The sequence below is a fragment of the Echinops telfairi genome, unplaced genomic scaffold (genome assembly GCF_000313985.2).
Source record: "Echinops telfairi isolate 266 unplaced genomic scaffold, ASM31398v2 ScPeMD7_7469;HRSCAF=8507_0, whole genome shotgun sequence".
NCBI classification, from domain to species: domain Eukaryota; kingdom Metazoa; phylum Chordata; class Mammalia; order Afrosoricida; family Tenrecidae; genus Echinops; species Echinops telfairi.
Genome location: NW_022111372.1, coordinates 40,989,439 through 40,995,404, shown reverse-complemented (window position 1 = coordinate 40,995,404; position 5,966 = coordinate 40,989,439).

Below are 5,966 nucleotides of genomic sequence, written 5' to 3'. Positions count from 1 at the left end.
ATATGCCCACATACGAGTGCCCGGTGTGAAGACTGTTACCCATGCTACACCATGCTTCAAGACAAAATTTCATTGACTTGTAATAAATAAATATTTCATAATATAAAATTACATATTGTTTTTGTGATGAATCACTATGCTTTCATTATGTTCAATTTGTAACAATGAAAATACATCCGGCATATCAGATATTTGCATGACGATTCATAAGAGTAGCAAAATGACAGTGATGAAGTAACAAGGAAAATAATTTGATAGTTGGGAGTCACCACAACACGAGGATCTGTACTAAGGGTTGCAGCATTAGGAAGGTTGAGAACCACTGGCCTAGAGAATGATGGAGGGTGGACGCCTCATGGGAGCCCTCAGTGGGCATGTGCAGAGTTGGATGCTCCTTCCCCCTCTGGTCGCCAGAGGAGGTCCTTGCATCCATGTGTCATTTCATCCATTGTATGTATCCTTTATGTCCCTGGGTACATGTATCCCTAGGTTTTTATCCTCTAATGGTAAGCCAAAATTGCATCCCTGGGATAAACCCAACATGATCGGAATGGATCTCTCTGTATCGCTGGTTTGGCAATTTATTTACTTTAGGACCCAACATCTATTTTTATGAGTGGGATTATCCTACACTTTATATTTATTGCACTTTTCTTGTTAAATTTGGAGATCCAGGTTATGTGAGCCTCATAATAAGATTTGGGGACCATTCCCCTGTCTGTAAAATTTGGAATTAGTATTCCTGAAATAGCCAAAACCAAACCAAATTCCCTGCTACACTATGACTCACAGTGATCCTGTATAGATTTCCAAGACTATAGCTCATTATGGAGCAGATAGCCTCCTGTTTCTCCCATGGAGAGATGATCTACTTGAAGTTCTTCCAGTTGATTAATAGCCTGCTGCCTGAAGCATAGCATGACCAGGGCTTTTATTCTTTAGATAATTGATAGGAATCACCTTCAGAGCATCTGAGCTCAGAGTATTCTTTATAGGAAGAATTAAAATTTTTCTTCTCATGTAAAATTTTTATTGATTAGTGATTTAGATATAGAGAAAGGGTCAGATGTGAAGAAAACCTCCCAATCAGTTATGACGAAAAAAGATATCAAGGCAGAATATTTCCATGAACACAAGAAGTCTTTTCCTGCGTCTTTCCCCAACCCCTACTATCACCTTCCTTGAAGCAACCTCTAATCTGCTCTCTATCATGACAGATCGGCTTAGTGAAATCTAGAATGTCATGTAGATAAAAGCTTTTGTCTAACTTCTTTCACGGAGTGTGGTAGATGTATAATCATTTGTCAATTTGAGGATTAAGAGTGTGGGGGTGGAGTCTAGCCTGTCAATCAGATCATAGCCAATGAGGCTTCTGTGTGGGCATAGCCTTCCCCTAGGGATTCTGGGAAATCCGGTATCTTCCTTCTTGGAGGCAGGAGAGACTATCTCTCTTTGCCACTCCTTGGGAGACATTGCAGTTGACAAGGCACATGGGACTCCCTAGTGCCCTGAGTGGACAAGCCACATGGATGCAACCAGACCTCTGAAGCCGGAGAAGCCACAGAGAGACCCCTGCCAGCCCTGAGATGCTTACAACGCCACTGGACCCAAAGAATTTCTACCCACTGGCTTGTGATCGTCCTGCATTTGACTTCATTGCATGTGTTTCGTGAGTCTGAAGAGGACTTTATAGATTGGTATCCATCATATGAACTGGACTGGGTTGGGATGTTTTCTTAATGTACAATCGCTCTTGTCTATAAACCTCTTCCTTATACAAATATGTGTGTCCATGGATTTGTTTCTCTAGTCTACCCAGACTAACACAGGAGACTACTATTGTTGTGATTCATCCATACTGTTGTTTGTATGTTTGTTTCTTTTCAATACCTAGTGGTAGTTCAGTTTATGAATAGATCTGGTTTTTAGGTATTTTCTGTAGGTAGACATCTGGGCTGATTCCAGTTTGGGGCTATGGTGAATAGGTGCAATAAATATCCATGTGCAGGGCTTTTTGTGAGCATACATTTTCCTTTTTGCGCCAACAAATGCCTAGGAGTAGAAAATCTGGGTCATGTTTAAATTTTTAGGAAACTGCAAAATAGTTTTCCAATATATGAGAGGTCTGGTTGCTCCACACCCCTTCCAGTGCTTGTGTTTTCCATTTTACCCACCTCAATATGGAACGAAAGCGAAACTGGCATTTTAAGTCTCCTTTCGCTGACGCATTATGATGCTGGTTATGATGTGATGTGCTTTGGGCCATTCCTATATCTTTGTTAGTGCATTAGTCTGGGTACTTTGGAGAAACAAATCCACAGCAACTCATGGATACGAGAGTTTTATGTAAAGAAAGTGTGCATCATGAAAACATCCCAACCCAATGCTGCCCAAGCCCACAAGTCCAACATTAACCAATTAACCCAACACCAGTCCACAAAGTCTTCCACCTCACAAAACAGAGGCAATGATGCCGACTGCAGGAGGAAAGCTGAGTCAGTGAACGAACAAGCATCTCAGCACTAGCAGGGCTTCTCCACACGGCTGCTCCAGCACCCAGGGCTGCATCGGGATAGGTCCATGTGGCTTCTTCTTGGGGATGTCTTGTATGAAGTCTATCTTGCAAACTGAAGCAGGGAACTGCTAAGGCAGCTGCACCCTGGTGCGACCATCACAAAGCAAGAGACCTGAGAACTAGAAAGGCGAGGCTCACCACCTATTTATCCCTCCGCCTTTCAATTAGCCCCACATGTGATTATCGGCCAGGTTGGCACAATTAACTAACTCAGTTAGTGAATTATCTGTCCAAATTATTTGCCCATGTCTAATTTAGGAAAGTCCTTTATACATGGTATTCTGGATACAGTTCCTTTGTGTATCCCTGCCCTCTGCCCACCACCCCAGTCTGTGGCTTGCCTGTTGAGTTTTTAAATTGTGATAGATTTCAGTTTATCAGGTTATTTTTTTAATGATTTAGTGCTTTTCATGATCCTGCTAGCAAATCTATACATATTGTCATTCTGAGAATTTTCTCCTTTTAAAGTCTGTAAAACCAACAGCGATTCCTCCTCTGTCTCAATGGCTGCTCCTAACCCATGGCCATCACGTCAATTCTGACTCATCGTGATGCTGTAGGACAGACCAGAACTTCTCCTTAAGGCTTTCCAAGAATGCAGATGTTTCCCGAAGCAGACAGCCTCGTCTCTCTCTTGTGGAGCATCTGGTTAGTTCGAACTACTGGCCTGGTAGTTAGCAGTCAGATACGTAACCCACCGTACACCAGGGCTCCTTCTTCCTTACCTAGTGTTATTAGAGCAGAAATATCCCAACTAAGTGGTTCTACAACCAGAAAGTTACTTCCTCACCGTTCAGGAGACTAGGAACTTGAATTCCGGGTGTACAGCTCTAGGAACACGTCTTTCTTTGTCAGCTTAGTGTCCCTCCCTGTTTCTCCCCATCCTGTGTGCTGGTGTTTATTCTGGTCTTTTTAGAATTCAGAAGTGATTGCATTTAGGACACACCCTCCATTTTTATGGCTGAATTACCATAACAAAAGAAAAGCTCTTATTTCCAGAGAGTTATGTTAATAGGTGTAGAGAATAAGATTTCCGCACGTGCTTGGCGGGACACATAGTCATCACCCCTTTAGTTCGATTGGGAATCACATTCCACAGTTTGGGCATGAATGTCCTTTGGTGCCATTTGATTTAACTTATTTCCTTATCTCCCTGGTGATTTCTTCTTTAACCCTTGAGTTATTCAAAGTGTAGAGATACTGTAACTTTTTAGGATTTTCAAGATATCTTTTAAAATTGAATCCATATGAATCATTGTGGCCTGAGACTATACTGTAATTCTACATAAATTTATGGAAATTGGTTTTGTGACTCAGTACATGGCTTGCCTTGGTTAATTCTCATGTGCACATGATGAGAATTTGTATTGTCTGTGCTGTAACTTTCAAACCCTTTGCCATCAAGTCCTAGTCTCGTTATTACAGGGTCTAGTGTTCAATAAATGTCAATTAGATTGGATGAATAGGGAAGTTCAAATTTTGTAAATTTCATTATTTTTCCAAAGTTCTTCTACCAACAAAGATAAGTGTTGACGTCTTCAACTTTGATCAGGAACTTGTACATTTCCTTTGTCAGTTCAGCAGTGTTGGTCGCATGCATTTTGGAACTCTGTTCTCAGCATGCACCTGTGTTTTGGACAGTCACGTCTGCTTGATACATTGACCTTTTCATTTGAAACTGCCCTTTGGAACTCGGGGTTTGTTTCTGGTCTTCAAGCCATCTTTGTCTAGTGTGAATACAGCCACTCCGCTTTACTTATAATTCATGTGTCCCCGGATGTCTTTCAATCCTTTCCCTTTCACCCCATCTCTGTTGTTATATTTGGAGTCCCCGGATAGTGCAAACGGTTCCTACATGCAACTTGGAGGTCCAAGCTCACCTGTTCTACTTCTGGAAAATCAGCCATTGAAAACCCTCTGGGTACAGCTTTGCTCTGCCGCACCTGGGTCATGTGAGTCAGGCGGGTCTGGACTGCAGCTGGCTTCGGCTTGGGGCTTTATGTTTATTTAAATCATGCTTCTTGTAGACATAGTAGTGTTGGGACTTATTTTTTTCATTCAGTCCAACATCCTTTGTTCTTTACATTTTATAATGATCAGTATGGTTGGGCTTAACTCCACCATCTTATTCTTTATTTTCAACTTGTTCCATCTGTTATTTGTCTGTATTTCTGTAGATTTGATGTGTTTCGTATATTCTGCATCTCCGCTTGTGCGTTATTAGCTCTACCTCCTCATTTTCTTCATTCGTTTGACTCTGCCTCCAAACGCTACCAGGCCACTTGGTAAGCGATGTAAGAATCTCACATCAGTGAGCCTTCGATTTTCCTCTCCTGTCCTTTGTGATCATTTTTAAACATTTTATCTCTATGTAAGTTTTAAACCCCATGATGCAATACTAGTTTTTCTTTAAGTGGCAACTATCTTTTAAATAAATTGTAGTCAGCGAAAATTATTTGGTTTCTGGCCTTGTTTGTTTTTCATTTTAAGCATTCTTCATTTTGGGTATAGATCCAAATTACCGTCTAGGGGCATTGTGCTTGGTAAGACAGAGGGGCAGTGAGCAAGAAAGAGGCAGACCTCTAATGAGATGGATTCACGCTGTCGCTACAGCAATGGGCTCAGAGATATCAGCAATTGGGAGGAAGGCACCCAGGTAGGCTGTGCTTTGTTCTGTTCCATGTCAGGTCACTGGGGGCTGGAACTGACCTGGCGGCATCTAACAACAGTCTTGCTATCTTCTGACTGGCGTTCCGTCGGATAAGTCAGAACGCATCGTAGTTCGTCCCCATGTGTGTGTCTTTTGCCCTGGCTGCTATTATGGGTTTACCGTCATCACTGGCTTTCAGCAATGTGAGTGTTGTTTACTTTGGGGGATGGGATACTATGTGCAAGTGTGTGTGTGCGAATGTGTGCTTTTCTTTTTCTTTCTTTCTTTTTAAAGACATTTTATGGAGGACTCTTACAGCTCCGGTAGCAATCCTCACATTGATTGAGCTCCTCGGACATCTGTGCTTGCAGTTTCCAACACATTTAGAAGAATTTCACCCACTACTTCAAATATTTTTCTGCCCCACCTCTTTCTGAAATCTCAATGATTTGTTATCTTAAGGCCATTGATACTTTATTCTGATTCTTTTTCTCCCCAGCCGTATCTCTCTTGCTGTGCTTCAGTTCGGATCATTTCTGTTGTTGTAGCTTCAATTCACTGATTATTTTCTTCTAATCTGATTAAGCCCATCCTGGTCTTTTACATGAAATATTATACTTTCCGTCCCTATAAATGATATTTTAAGAGTAACTTCCAATTTTCCTGTTATATCCATGTGATGCTTTGAGCATCTTATAATATGCTTTTGTTGTTGTTGTTTTTTAATCATTTTACTGAGGG